This window comes from Lissotriton vulgaris, chromosome 5 (assembly GCF_964263255.1).
Source record: "Lissotriton vulgaris chromosome 5, aLisVul1.2, whole genome shotgun sequence".
NCBI lineage: Eukaryota > Metazoa > Chordata > Amphibia > Caudata > Salamandridae > Lissotriton > Lissotriton vulgaris.
Genome location: NC_141693.1, coordinates 1,106,962,827 through 1,106,979,134, shown reverse-complemented (window position 1 = coordinate 1,106,979,134; position 16,308 = coordinate 1,106,962,827).

Here is a 16,308-nt window from a genome sequence, read left to right as displayed (position 1 = left end):
ACCGCGTGGAAATGTGCACAGGTTAAGGCTTTGCTGAAGAAACCCACTTTGGACCCGGAAAATATGGCCAATTATCGGCCTATTTCCCTCCTTCCGTGGATCAGCAAACTCCTAGAAAAACATGTCAACTCGTCTATCACTCAATTTTTAGAGAATCATCATCTCCTCCACGATTCCCAAGCTGGTTTTCGTCCCAAATTGGGAACGGAGGCGGCCCTACTGGCGGTAACTGAGTTGGCCAGGAAGCAAATGGATCAAGGCGGCACTACAGCAATCATGTTGCTCGACCTTAGTGCCGCCTTCGATACCGTTAACACCAGCATTCTCCTTCACCGCCTCCACCAGATGGGAATTTCTGGGAAGGCCATGCACTGGCTCCAGTCATTCCTGGAGAATCGCTCCTTTAGGGTTGTTGAGGGCACTACCTACTCTAAAGTCAGGCCCTTGGATCAAGGTGTTCCCCAGGGCTCTTCATTGAGCCCTACTCTTTTTAATATTTATATGCAGCCGTTAGCTGATATAGTGCACTCTTTCGGCCTTGATATAATAACCTACGCCGATGATACGCAATTAGTCGTATCTATGAATCAGGCAGACTCTCCCCCTTCCAATCTTAGTAACTGTCTGGTAGCGGTGGCTCAGTGGATGGCTACCTCGCATTTAAAATTAAATGGCGAGAAAACTGAGCTTATGGTGTTGGGCAATTCAACCATTCCCAGTCCTTTGTCAGACTGGCCACCGTGTATGGGCCCCACGCCCCAACCAAAGTCCCATATAAAGAGCTTAGGCATTTGGTTGGACTCCAACCTCAGCTTCATGCAGCAAGCTACCGCTCTCTCTGCCACATGCTTTGGGCTAATGCGTATGCTGAGAAAGGTGCTTCCTCTTCTCCCTTTTGAAGCTCGCAGAATAATGGTTCAAGCCATTATTTTGTCCCGCCTGGACTACAGGAACTCTTTATACTTAGGCGCTCCCGCATTTACAATCGAAAAGCTACAGGTGACTCAAAACGCCGCAGCTCGCCTCTTGTTAGGCCTCAACAAACGAGAATCAGCTACCATGGCCCTGAGGAGACTGCACTGGCTTCCTGTGAAGGCCAGAGTGTTGTTTAAATGTCTTTGTTTCATGCACAAAGCCATGTGGAAGAATGCCCCCACTATGATTTGCTCCCTGGCAAAATACTATCTTCCTCACAGATCCCTAAGATCCAGCACTGCCTTCCTGGCTACTGTCAACAAAATTAGACGTACCAGATGGGGCGGACGTTCCTTCTCCTGGAATGCCGCAAAGGAATGGAACTCTCTGCCCACCTCCCTTCGCAGTGAACCTAGCCTTTTAAAATTTCGGAAGGATCTGAAAACCTACCTGTTCATTTAACTTTTTTTCCCTTTTAGTATGACGGTACTTAGCGCTACGAGGCCTCCGGGTTGTTTGCGCTCTACAAAACCCGATTAATAATAATAATAATAATAATAATAAAAATAATGAACATATACCCCTTGAATACCCAGTGAAAGGACACCACACAAGTGTTATGAAAATAAACAAGATATTTATTAAGAATCACAACAGCCCTGTACTCTTTATGAGGACAGGGTACTAAGCACAAAACAAAACTCTTACGAAAATACTTAAGTTAGCACAGTATATACAAATGCCCGAGGGGCACGGAAAACCATATACTCTGGAAGTGGAATGCGAAATTACTAGCAGGTAAGTACAGTACTAATAGGCTTAGGAATCGCTAGGACTTGACTATAGAATCTTCAGATTACTTCTAGGAGGCCTAGGGGACTCGGGTGCAGAGTGTGCACTCTCACGCGTGATGCGGGACAAAGTCTATGATAGCTAGTAATGACAAAGTTAGTGTTCTCGGGCGAACCCGACCTGGTAGGAGGAAAACGAAAGTGGATCCTGACCCTTGGATAGTGAGGCTATGCTGGGGCACCGAAATGCCGAAGTTACCTAGCCCAGGGGCTGCAGCTGCATATGTCTCAAAAGACGTCGGGAATCCTCGTAGACGGACCAGGAGCCTGGAAGAAAGAAGTTGCTGGCAGGCGACCAGTGAAGAAAGTTCGATGGATCCAAGCCTGGATCGAAGGAAGATGACACCTGAAAGCAGAGGGGACCAAGTTCGAGACTACTAGCCAGTAGTCAGGTGGCACCAGGAGGGCACCGGATGGTAGTCACCTCGACTAGGTGAGTGGGTGACGCTGTGCTCGCAGATCTCACGGACCAGGAGGCGTTGTCGGCGACCAGGATGGAGGAGCGAGCTGTCCCACGATGGATGAAGCTGTCGGCGTCGCTGGACCCAGGATTGGGCAACAAAGCCTTGGCAAATTCAAGCCCACGCGGTAGACTCAAAATGGCGTCTGGAGTGGACCAGGAGGGTCCGGGGTGCTTCTCTGTTGCAAGGAAGCAAGGGCCAGTCTGGAGCAACCAGACCAGCAGCAGTGATGCCGTCGGGCGTCGTGAAGAAGGCCACAAGCCAGCCGGCTAGTAGCCACACAGCGCGGTGAGCAGGCAAAAGCAGAAGGGCCCCACGCAGATCGTGGAGATGCTGGAGGGCTGATCTTCGGTGCTGGAGCTGCTCAGGGTTGGGGCTTCTCGGACCCCAAAGCACTCACCAGTGGAGCACACGGTGGGCTTGTTGCAAGGAAGTCGTGCAGTCTTGGCGATCGTCGGTCCCTCGAGGTCTCGTCGCACTCACGGTTCTCAGCTTTGCTGTAGAGGTGAGTAGAGGTCAGAGGTGCCAGGGAAGCCGGGTCTCGTCGAGCTGGGCAGTCGGATTCCGGAGGAAGGACTTGCAGCAGGCCGCAGTGTTCTTAGGATGGTGCCCGCTTGATGCAGGGTGACTACTCCTTAGCCACAAGGGAGAATCTTGAAGAAGGAAATCTTGATGTCTTTCGCAGAAAGTCGTGTCTTGATTCCAAAGATGATCTAATTTGAACAGGGGGCCCGCTCCTATCTTTATACTAAAAAAAAGGGGGCTGACCCGGTGACTAGGTCCTGCCTATGGGTGGGACTAGGAGGGGGGTGGTTACACCCCTCTGCCATGCCGGACTTTCCCCAGGCCAGGGGCTGGTGTGCCCCTGGAACTGGTTCTGACCGGCCTATGCGTAGTGAGCACCGGGGTGCCACTCAACAGTCACCTTCCTGTAAAGCCCTGCCTACCCAGGATACACAAAACCATGTCTGGGACGGTGCTAGCACCGCCCCTGACAGGAAACCCTTTGTCCAGGCTCCCCTCGCTGGAAGGACTCCCAGCTGCAGGGGGTCAGACTCGTGTCTGTGGTGGCAGCATCCATTTTGTGGAGCTGAGGCTTCGTTTAACTTTAACCGGGGTTCACAGTTACATACATGTCGTGTCCCTCTAGAAGGGTGGAATGCTAACCCCGTCGCCAGAATTGGCGAGGGGTTAGTATTCCAATTCGTATGACACCTTACTCGACATGTTTTGATAAAGCAATACCAAAGATAGCATTTAACCACGAGGATTATAATGCACTTAAGAGTATATGGTATGCGATATCATGGAACAGCTATTAGGACTTGGTTCCGCAAGCTGCAGACAGGCTCAGCTCATGCCAGAGCACCATCTCACACGATTCCAAGCACTCTGCCTTCAGGATTGTCAAGGCCTGCCATAGGAGTGACTGATAGGAATCTGTGTGTCCATTTTAGGGTTAGATATAGGTATACTATATCTACAGCAAAGGGTGATTACACGACTTTGCCCCAGCTGTCATGCAGCCAGTTGTGTCAAATTTAGGAGGCCAGCCAGGGGTGGCATAATACATGCTTCAGCCCCTGGTAGGCCCTGGGTACACCTATGCCCTGAGTTACAGGGTCTGATAAGGTGGCCCAGTACCAATTGGAAATGTACCTAGGGTACATGGAATCCATTTTACAGAGAGAGCAGTAGGCCTGGGGTCCTGATTGGCAGGGTCCCAGGTCGACTATGTCAAAAACCAGCTAAAACACAGGGCAAAAAGTTGGGGGCAACCATAGTCAGGAGGTACCTTCCTACACAACCACATCACATTTTTTATTTAAAATAATTATAAGAGCGTCCATAAATTTTTGAGACAACCCTTAGAATAGTAATGTAGGTATAAAGGAACTGCTTGACTCAATTCAATTCAAAAACTTTATTCGATCATTAGTTAATAATCATAAAAGTACATACATACATAAGTAATAAAAACATGAGGATACAGCAAATTTAAGAATAATCACATATCAAGGAGCATGTTATTCCTCAAGCGTATCGCCTTTAAAATGAATACAGCAGTAAAAAAACAGATGTCCTGCGAATCAAGTCCAAATAAAAGCCCCATGGCCGATACAATAGTGGATACATTATATTTTTTAAAAAACGGTTTCAAATATATTTTTCGAAGGTGAAGATAAAAAGGGCATAACAATAAAAAGTGCTCTGTGCTTTGCTTTGTGGTCCCGTCACATGGACAGGGGGCAGTAGTATAGGTCTTCATATCAGGATACGCGACAAGCAAATGAACAATCCCCATCCGTAATCTTGTCAATACATATTGGTGGGATCGGATAGTAACCATTTTAAGGTATCCTGAGAATTCCATTTCTACCTTTTTGTACCTATCGTAAAAAACATGTGTGGAAAACTGAGCAGTAGCTACATTTCGCTTCACCATACTAACCCTCAAAAATTCATGTTTAATCTCAGTCTTCGGGATATCTAAAGCACAAAAAGGGTTATCACGCACAGTAAGATTAAAGACATCTTTAAATGCTTGAATAATATAGTTAAGCCAGGGGATACGGGAACATTTATCCATGTGGAGACAGTCTAAAATAATCTTTCTTGTGAAACCCGTCTGCTCCTTAGTCCATATAGATCTCCATACTAACAGAGGTCTTAATCTGATCAAGTCAGAAAGATGTTCCAGGCCAACCTCCTGATGGATCAGTTTTGTTGAAGCAGAAGATGGTAAACACAAGAGTTTTTTGACAAATTTGTTTTCCTCCACCTGGAGCATATTGTTATTACAATGGCCCCACACACCTGAGCCATAAAGGGCCAGAGCAACACATTTATGGCGGTATAAGTACAGCATGTCAGGTATCCGCCTAGAGTCTAACTTGGATGCAAACTTAAATACGCCAAAAGAACACTTGGCCATATTAGCTCTTACATTAATCATTTCTGGCGCCCACATCCCCCCACTGTTAAAAGTGATACCCAAATAACAGAATTTGTCAACCACTTGTATAGTTTGGTCCATAACTGTAAAGGGCCTTAAATCTTTGATTTTCTTACCGCAGGGCATTATAAAAGTTTTTGAATTATTGATTTTTAATTTTCTCCCATTAATAAAATCTGCAAATTTGTTCATAAGTTTTTGCAGTCCAAGGGCAGTTTGTGAGAGCAGAACCGCGTCATCCGCATAAAGCAATATTGGGATGGAAAGGCCGTCAGCGGTCGGTGCATCTGCATTGACGGTCCGTAGTTCAGACTTAATTGCATTAATAAAAAGGGAGAAAAGAAGAGGAGCAAGGACACATCCCTGCCTAATTCCAGAGCCTACCTTAATACTAGGTGTACACTCCCCCGATTGCCCATAACGTATCTTAGCCGTCAAATTCCTGTATAATTGGGCCAAGAAATAAATAATATCCTTTGGAGCGCCCATATCCAATAAGGTTGACCACAGAAGACCATGGTCAACCAGGTCGAAGGCGCTGGTCAAGTCAGCAAAGCAAAGAAACAGCGAGCCTTGTTTAGCCCGTGTATATTTGCCTATAATGAGGTCCAAATTTATGCACTGTTCTATAGTGCCTAACCCCTTACGGAATCCAAACTGGGAGTCCGCAAGGACCCCTTTACCTTCAACCCATTCCTCCAGACGACTCAGTAATACCCTACTCATAATTTTTAGGGAAGCAGTGAGGAGAGAAATCGGGCGATAGTTTTTTGCCTCACCCCTCGCCCCTTTTTTGTAAACCGGGATAATGATTGATTCCCCCAGGTCTGTGGGGCCGCAGTCATTGCAGCTGCATTAAAAACCTTGGTTAACAATGGGCTCCAGATGGAAACCTCGGCTTTATAAAGATCAACGGGTACCCCATCAGGGCCCGGTGCCTTTCCCCCCTTACTGACCCGGATGGCAGCAACCACCTCGGAGACTGTGATGTTAAGAGGTAGGGGGGTGGTAGCTACAGTCTCCCTATCACCCCCTACAACTAGTCCTTCAGGGTTAAAAATACTAGAAAAATGAGCCACCCATTGTTCCTCAGTCACCTGAGCAGACATTACCGGGGCTTCATCATTTTGAAGAAAGGGACTGTTGACAGTGGACCAAAAAAGCTTAGCATCCTTAAGATCCACTGCCATGGTCAGGTTGTTCCAGGCCTCTTCCCTTAGTTCCTGTTTCCTGTCCTTCAGATGAATTGTGTATTCCCTTCTCAGGGCCCTAACTGCTTCCTTATCCCTGGGTTTACACTTAAGAGCGGCTTTAAGTCTTTGTAAGGATTTTGTACATTCCTTGTTAAACCATCCCCCGGTGTTCCTAGGGCCTTTCGGTTTTATACCAGTTAAGATTTGTGCAATGTTTTTATTAATAATATCAAAGCTAGCTAAAATATCGACATTATCCTTATCGGGTTCAAGACAGCATTCCACCTCATCTATACAGGCTGACACTATGGTACATAGTAAACGTTCCTCATTTTGCCTACCCCATTTAATTCTTGGGCCATTGGATCTATGTGGGACTACATCTGTCACTACACCATGCAACGCCTTTACCTTATCCCCCCACAAAGAAAGATACATTGTTAAACAGATGTGGTCACTAAGGGCTGGGTCGACTATTACAGGTGAGGTACACAAAGCCATAATGCTGGAGGAGGCGATGAGGTAATCGATAACCGTGGCACAGTTCCTACCAATAAAGGTCGGTACCGAATTTCCCTCACTGTCTACGCCAGGTAACATGATGCATAAATCCATTTTAAGCATAAAAGTGTTTAGAGATTCCCCATAAGCCGAATGTAAAAAGTGGGTCTGATCTTCCCCAACCTCCCCTCCATACCCACACACCCTTTTGCCAACGAAGGGGCACATGTGAATGTTGAAATCTCCACCCCACAAAATATCAAAGGACACACCACTGCAACCGCATAGCCTTTCCACCTCCGCATCAAGTTCATCAACCATAACTGTTTTAGAGTGGTTAAAGACATTGTTATAGTGATTTATTACTAGGACATTTCGCCCATTCCTATGTTGTAACCATAACAACTGAGAGTGCAGACCAACAGTCCGGTGGATTTTCACTTGAACCGGTAACCTCACAGAGAGCAGTATCGCCATCCCGCCACTGGCTCTCCCCATGTTGGATGGCTGTGCATGACAATTATAGGCAGCATACCCATCAAGATAGACATCTTCGGCCACCCAGGTCTCCTGGAGACACAAGATGTCAAATTGGGTTATAAATTCTAACCATCCTAGACGATCTATCTTATTATTCCACCCTGCAATATTCCAACTCGCCATCTTATAGCCCCTTTCTGTTAAACTAACGGCCTCAATGGATAGTGGGGGCGTATGGATGTAGGTTACTTCCCCAAGCACGGGGTCTTCAGATAGTCGAGTGGGTGTTATACTTCCATTGGCCAGGGTAGGAGAGTCTGGGTTGCATTGAAGCTGGCCAATATTACGTATATCACAACCAGAGTTACAAGTAACATTATACCCTTTGGGTGAGTTAACTTCAATGGGGCCTTTTACCCCCGTGCATACACCCATATCTCTCCCTGTGTCTCCACAAAATCCCTCACCCACCTCCCCTGTGGCTTGTTGGCATCAGTCACAGTCTTCCAGGCCACTAAACACGTCAAACCTATTGGTGGTCTCTAGGGGCGTAAAGGGTTTAAGATGATCCATTCTCCTATGTGTTAGGGAATTATACCTTGGGGCTACAATATTCCACCCATACGGGTCTACTGATATAGATGAATGATTACCATTAAATGTAGGGCCGTTATTGTAGATGGGTGGGCGGTATGGATTTGAGAACATTTGCCTCAATAATGGGGGGGAGGGGCTCGCTGAGATTGATGATTGGGTGGGAACACCACTGAACGAGGATAAAAATATGTAAGAGGGCGGGGGGTAATAGATTTACTTCCATGATCAGAGGACCAGTTAAGTATAAAATGAACGGCATTCTGGTTTCTAAAATTTATGACCACTATGTCTCCCTCAATATCTTTGGGTCTTCCTCCCAGCCAGGGGAGACGGCGAACATGGACAATTTCTCCATTGATATTATTTGCAATGGGTCTATATAGGCTTAACCAATGCGATATTTTGTTTTTTAACTGGGCAAAGCCCTCCCGTTTGTTCTTCTCCAACTCAGGTACCCCAGTAAGAACTACCACAAAGGGTACAGCTTCTGGTGGAAGTTCTGGAAGGGGGCCCTTGTTATAGTTACCTCGAGCAGATCGCTCGTTTCCCCTTTCTCTCTTATTATTCCCTAGAACTTGACCTGGATTATTCGTCGGTCCATTAATCGTTACAGCCGGGGGCAAAGTGGATTTACTCTTAGATATAACAGAGTTACCCCCTGATGTACTTTCACTCACAATATGTAAGGATTGAGGCAAGATGGTAGTCTGGACAGGGGTAGGTATAGTAGTTATAGCTGGAATACCTGATGAGGTAGGTAAAGTTGGAATTTGTATAGTGGGATTAGGCAATACTTTATTAATTGCTATCTTGATTCCCAGTTCATGCTCTATCTTCCCAAGTCTATCATCCAATGTATTAAGTCTTTCTGCTTGACTCTATTGTGTTAAAAGGTAGAAAGGATTCCATGGTGCTGACCTCTTATCCCTGGACCAACACCCTTTCAGTGCTGGCCAAGGGCCTAGCAGATTTTTAGAGCAGGAAGGCTCATCTTCCAACACATCAATCACAGAGGAGAGATTGTGGATATTGAAGTGCCCTTATGGCAGTGAGTGACTATCATTCTTGGTGCAGCCTGCATGCTTGGCAGGCTTGAGTGGCAGGTGGGCCACTGTTCCACCACATGTGACAGCTGTGAGGAACTGTGAGTTTTGCATTTCTATCGCTAGAAATGGTGTCTCTCTGTAATGTAATATAATTAATCTGCCATAAAAAAACAGCTTCCTCAATACTGAATAATGAGTGTAGTTGTTATTGCATTTATGTAATATCTACATCCAGAAAGTTTGGCGATGTGATGCTGCTGCAGCCTTCAGTGTCATACACAAGTAGAATGAATAAAGTGTAGAGGATCTCATAAAGACAAAAGAACTGTAGTTTCCTCGAAGGAAGTTTTAAGCCTATGCTCCCCTGACAAGAAACAGAACAATCTTTTAAACAGAATGAATAACAATTGAATTGGTAGTCATATATACAAATCCCCCAAAAATCTAAGAAATAGATGCTTCACAAAACAGTGCAGTGACAGTGATTTGTGACAAGAGTGAACAAAACAGGGCTAGTGTTTAAAAAAAACACAATATTGAATGAGTATGCGGGGAATGAGATTTTAATATAAATTTATGATCAATTTAATAACTTATCTCATTCATAATTTTTGGATCGATTTTTATCTGTCATTGAGTAAAAGACAAACCCCGCATAGGTTAGATAAACCCCATAAACTGACGCCACTCTGAAGAACCACTTACAACTGATAAAGTTTAAAAATTTTATATAAAATCAGAGTTAAAATGCATATACAATCCTCTCGGGGTAAATCTTAATCAATGTACAAAGAATACAATTAATATCAATTCAAGAATCAGCAAATTAAAAGCTTCGATATGAAGTGGTTCCTTTGCGTCATCTACAGAAAGAGAAAAATAATCAAGTTAAATCTGTCCCTACTCTATACTAAGTGACATCCCTACTTCGCAAGTTCCTAACCTAAAAAGGTGTCAGCAGTTTGACACCCAAAGAAGTTCAAACTCTCTTAGCCTCTAAAGGTAACTTAAGTTTAAGAAGCAGTACCCTTTCTGCCTACCCATCCGCTCTCTAAGGGTCCTCGGCCTACTGCTCTCTTGCGCTCTGATCTCTCTCAGCGCATCTGCTCAAGTCATCTACCCTTCGCCCTTCGCTCTGTTCTCGCTCTGAGCAATTCGCTATCTTCGCTGTTCCTTTCGCTAATCGCTATCTTCTCCCCGGGGTGCTGTCCCTAAAATACACAATCACAGTGTGGGTGGAACGCCCCTTCGACGCCCACCACGGACTTTCCCCGTGAGGTCATCTTCTAGCTTTTTCCTTGCTTCGTCTCTTTCGCGTCGTCCGTTAAGTTGACCTTTCTTCTTTAGACGCCATCTTCGTCTTCTTGTTGGTGACTTCATTTGACATTTCAGATCAAAAGTTTATAACCTTAGTAGAACTTTAATCTTTATGGCTATGTATATAACCTTTCTTGGTCCTGTGAATGGTCATTTCAAAACAAGACTCAAATTCCAAGCGTCTCCTCTCACGTTTAGGCCATAAACTCCGTCCGGCATTGTCACCTTAAATCTAACAAGAACTAGACTCCTTGGCTCTCACGTTCACATCAAGGCTATTCACGACTCCTGTGAGCCCACTAAATTACAAACAGCGGACTACCCTCCTGCGAACTCTTGGTCAGTCAGGTTAAAATCACAAATGACCTAAACCCTTCTAACATTCTTAGAAGAAGCCTTCTACACAGTATAACCTTTAACACACATTTATATACAATCGCATTTAGCAAATCCTTTACGTATAAGTGAATATATTGTACATAGAATATAAACTACGTAGAGTATAACTTTTATATTCTCATTGGTTACATCGCCGTGTATGCTCTCTGCACATTTCTCCACGTTACAATTCACGCCGTTTCTCCATTTAAAGTTACACACGTACATGAATTCTACCTTGCACGTTCTACATTTCGTAAGCATTTCTACACATTTCGACATTAGCCCACTACGTATACGGGCCTTCTAAATCTAATACATGTTTTAACGTGAATACAGTTACATTTCCTACATTACTTTTGATTATCTCGGTTAGCTTTATGCTATAAGTGTCAACTTCCCATTACGATATACATTTCATTCCTACGTTATACAATGTGCTTGTAAATATGGCTCGCATATATGTTTTATTCAATTTGCGCTCTCTCAGTTCCCCCCTTTGATGACTTCTGGGAGTCATCACTAAATGCAATTTGAATAAGTCCTTTACACAGAACTAGTTACAACATTCCCTCTTTTCATCGTTTCGAGAGCTCTTAAGCTTTTGTACTGTTGATCTTGTAACGCAGCCAATCTCCTTTCTTGTTCTCTCATTGATCTTTGTAACCGGTTCGACCTATACCATTTATACAATTTTACTAATCCTAATAATGTTATTATACAAATTAATACTATCAATACAGGTTTTAATATATACCATACTATGCTTTTACCAAGGTTGGCAAACCAACTCCCAACCTTTCCTACTCCATGACCTACTTTTTCCCAAACATTTACTTTTGATAAATCTTCGATTTCTTGATGAATCTGTGTAATGTTGCTTATGACTTTCTCCAGTGGTTTTGAATTATCAGGAATATAAGTACAACATTCCTGAACCTTCAAAGCCTTACAAACTCCGCCCTCTTTTGCTAACAGTACATCTAAAGCAAGTCGGTTCTGAAGAACCATTGCTCTAATCGACTGCATCTCGCCTTCTACTAGCATTAATGACCTTGCAGTACTTGCAGATAATCTATCTACGACTGTAGCTAGTCTCCTGATCTTAACATCGTTAAGCATCAAACCTAACATAGGAAACATCGCTCCAAATATGTCTCCAACAACTTCTGCATCTCCTACTTCCCTTTTCGCTCTCGTCGAAACCTTTCCTTCTATGATCGCTAAATCCTTTGCATGATATATTTTGGGGAAGACAATTGCCAAGTAACACGAACCATACCAATTGTCAGGTAGTTTTACATAGGCATTTCTTCCCGATACAAAATACACATTCGGAATAGCTTGCATCCCTTTCATGAAATCTTTCGTATAGTATTCTAATCTAAAAGCATGTTCGCAATTTACTTCACCTACAAATACACTCTCATAATACGTCTTGCTTCGAGTTAAACATAACTTCCCTTTCTGCGTTCTATCCAATGCTATTGGACCATTGCTACCTTTCTTTTTATGTGCCTTCTCTTCTTCGGTCCAATCTGTTTTCCATTGTCCTGACATTTTTAGAATCTTCTGCCTTCTGTATCGGTCATCTACTTGTCCTATGAACTTTTTCTCAACCTCTGACACTTTGCAAGTTAGATTATTTCTGCGTGCATATGAAGTATCTAATGTATCCCAAGGAAGAAAGAATTTGGCTAATCTATCCTCCTTTTTGTAATAGTCCCACTTATTCATTTGCTTATAATTCGGAACTTCAGGCAGTACCGAATCATAATTTGAAAAGTAGTACTCAAATCCTTCCCTACCATAAAATATACTAAGCAGTAAACTACATGTTATCCCATAAGTCAGTGGGAGATGATGATATCTAATGCCTTCATCTACAGAAGCCGGCAATTGCATACAAACATAGCAATCTTTGGCCTCCATGGCATCGATATACTCGTACAATAGTTTAGCATATGCGTTTGACCTAAAGTTTCCCTGTGACTCGTCTATGTGTAACCTACGAGCTTCATCTGCCAGTAACGCCTTTTCACGTATTACATTGCTCTCCTCTCTCTTCCCCACAAGAGCAGGTCTCAAAGTCGTTACAGGCTTTACATCTGCTGTTTCTTTATCGCTTTCATGTCCTATTATGTATGATATTGTCACTACTGTAATTATGAGAAAAATTACTACTGCTATTAGTGTACCTACTATGCATCTAGCTTTTCGGTTTGGGTTGCCGTTCTCCATGTTATCAAACAACTTAGCTCCTTCTTTTGCGAAAAAGTTTTTCTTTTCCAGTCCTTATTTGTTCGCTTTATTTGCTTTCTCAGTCTGTAAAGTGTTCTTTATCAACAAAGTCTCTTTTTCGCAACCAATGTCTTTCTCTCTTTAGCAACAGACAACCCTAACCCTTCTCCGTCCTCTAAATGTAATCCCTAATTTTATTCTTCTTTCCACTCGGCGCTAGGTTATCTTCTTCTTTATAGCTTATATACAAAAGTCTTTTACGCATCAACAATTATTCTCGTACCTGCAGCTTTCACAACAATTTCCAATAATTCAAAACGAATGACTTTTTCTTCTTCCTCTGGAATTTGATGGCCAAAAGTCGGAAACTGTAATCTATTTAGCACTAGATCTTGAATTTGACTCAAATATGGGGGTATGGGAAGTGTGAAAGTCAGTAACCCCTCAGTCTCGAGTCCAGGCGTCAACATCCATATCTCCACTGCCACAAATGGATCGTGATCGATTACTTTCACTTTCTTCACTCTCCCAGATTTCTGTCCCCAAGACATCTGCTAGATAAGTCCACTCTGGGGTAGCGTACCTTCTGCAGGGCACACGTACCCTTCTCGATCTTCTTGGACTCTCAGTTCCCGAGTCTGTAGTTTCCTCTTCCTGATCCGATTCTTCAGCGATCGGGACAAGAGCTCTTTCTTGATCTGCTTTTAAGCTTGGCCTTCTCCTTCTCTCCGGCCAACTAGCTTCATCACTCCTTGTCCTCCCGCTCCTTGTTCTTGGACTTGTCTCTTGGTCACTCTCTGCTTGTTCAGTATCTGATTCGATCTCCCAATTACTCTCTTCTCCTGAGGCGACTTCGGTCCCACTGGTGTCCTGACCTTCGTCGACCTGTTCCGTCTCAATCTCAGCCTCTTCGATCACCTCCACAGCTTGGCTTTCCCCCTCTATGGCCTCTCCGCTTTCCGCTGGATTCTCATCCGAGAGAGGAGCTGTTTCTTCTAGAGGTGTTGGCACTCTTCGGGTGTGTGAGGCATGTATCCAGTTTGGCAGGCCTCCACACTTTACTGCAGTATTCGTCACAAGTATGACTTGAAACGGTCCTCTCCAGCGCACGTCTAAGCAGTTCTTCCTGACGTGTTTTTTCACCAAAACCCAGTCCCCCGGACTCAGGTCATGGCACAAATCTTGTGCTGATGGAACCTCTGCAGCCTGGACCTGGAGGGACACAGAATTAACGGCATCAGATAGTCCCTTACAGTAGTCCAAGATCAAATCGTCTGTGATGTTCACTAGGGCTGCAGTCGGAACCGATGGCAATCTCATGGCTCTCCCCATTAGCACTTCATGAGGAGAGAGACCTGTTTTCCTATCTGGTGTGCTACGTATGCTCATAAGAACCACTGGAAGTGCGTCTGGCCAACTCAGGGATGTTGATGAACAAACTTTGGCAAGTCTGGACTTGATTGTACTGTTGATTTGCTCTACAATCCCTGAAGCTTCTGGTCGATAGCTGCAATGTAGTTTCTGATCGATACCCAAAGCTGAACATAGCATCTTCACTATTTCGCTGTTAAAATGAGTTCCTCTGTCCGATTCCAAAGAGGATGGCACCCCAAACCTCGGTATTAACTCTCTAAGTAACAATTTTGCTACTGTAAGTGTATCGCACCTACGTGTAGGGTAAGCCTCAACCCATCTAGAAAATATGCAAACAATCACTAAAACGTATCTGAGTCTATTGCATTTAGGCATTTCTATGAAGTCAAGCTGCATTCTATTGAAAGGCCCCCCAGACCTCCCAATGTGACTCAATGTGACTGGTGTTCTCTTTCCCACGTTTAGTTGCTGACAGATCGCACATCGCTGACACACTGCTTCTGCCGCTACTCTAAACTTTGGGTTGAACCATGTTTGTCTGAATACTCTCACCATAGCATCTCTACCTATGTGTGCTGATCCATGCAATTTCCTTGCCATTGGACTAACAAGTTCATTTGGTAAAACTGCCCTCCCATCGGCAGAGATCCAAAAGTTCATCTCACTTCTAGTACAACCCGCTGTTTCCCAACTCTTTTTCTCATCATCTGGTGCATTTTCCTGAACACTCTTTAGCTCATCCCACGTATCTACAGTATCCAACAACATTGTCAATTCAGTTCTTTCTTGGATTCCCCCCACTTTTACATCAGTGTGAGAATATCCCTGCTCTGCGCAGTAACGCGCTACTTCATCCGCATAGCGGTTACCTTGTGACACAAAATCTAAATTTTTCGTATGCGCAGCACATTTGACAACTGCAATGGCTGTCGGACCTTGCAATGCCTCTAACAATAGTCTCACGAATTCTCCATTCCTAATGGGAGAACCCGAGGAGGTCATGTAACCTCTTTGAGACCATAACTGCCCGTAATCATGAACTACCCCGAAACCATACTGGCTATCGGTGTATATGGTGACTCGAAGTTTGTCGCCTGCTAGACAAGCACGCGTCAAAGCAACAATTTCAGCTACCTGAGCGGAATGTACTCCTTCCAGGCAAGCGGCTTCTATTACTCTCGTAATTGTGCAAACTGCATAAGCTGCTCTCAGCTGACCGATATCGTCTCTTACACATGAACCATCAACAAAGAAAATTTCATCTGGGTCAGTCAATGGCTCATCTACGATATCGGGTCTCGGTTTGGTGCATAGTTCAGTCACATCAAGGCAATCATGATCTGTACAAATTTCATCATCGATCTCATTTGGAAGTGGCATCAAAGTTGCAGGATTCAAGACGGAGCATCTTTTTAGGGTCACATTCTCGGCAGCCAGTATGACTTGCTCGTAGCGTGTGAGCCTGCTATTTGTCAGATGCTGAGTCTTAGTCCTGGTCATTAACAATTCTACAGAATGTGGTACGTACACCACTAACTGATGTCCCATTACCACGCTTTCAGAACGTTCAATGCTGACACCCGTTGCAGCTACGGATTTGAGACATCCGGGCAACGCTGCGGCTACTGGATCTAATGTAGCCGAAAAATACGCAACTGGCCTACGCGCATCTCCATGTATCTGGGCCAAAACTGCTAACGCGCATCCCTCTCTTTCGCAGCAGTAAAGCAAAAATGGTTTTGTGTAATCAGGCATTCCTAAAGCCGGGGCGCGACATAAGTCCTCCCTCAGCTGCAAAAACGCCATCAAACAATCTTTGTCCCATGGTACCGGATCACTTACTCCTTTGTGCGTCAGTTGTAATAAAGGTTTTGCCTTCAGTGAGAAGTTAGCTATCCACTGCCGACAATAACCGACCATGCCTAGAAACATCCTGACTTCTCTTTGGGTTTTAGGCGCGTTCATTTTCATGATCGCCTCTATTCTGTCTGGAGACAC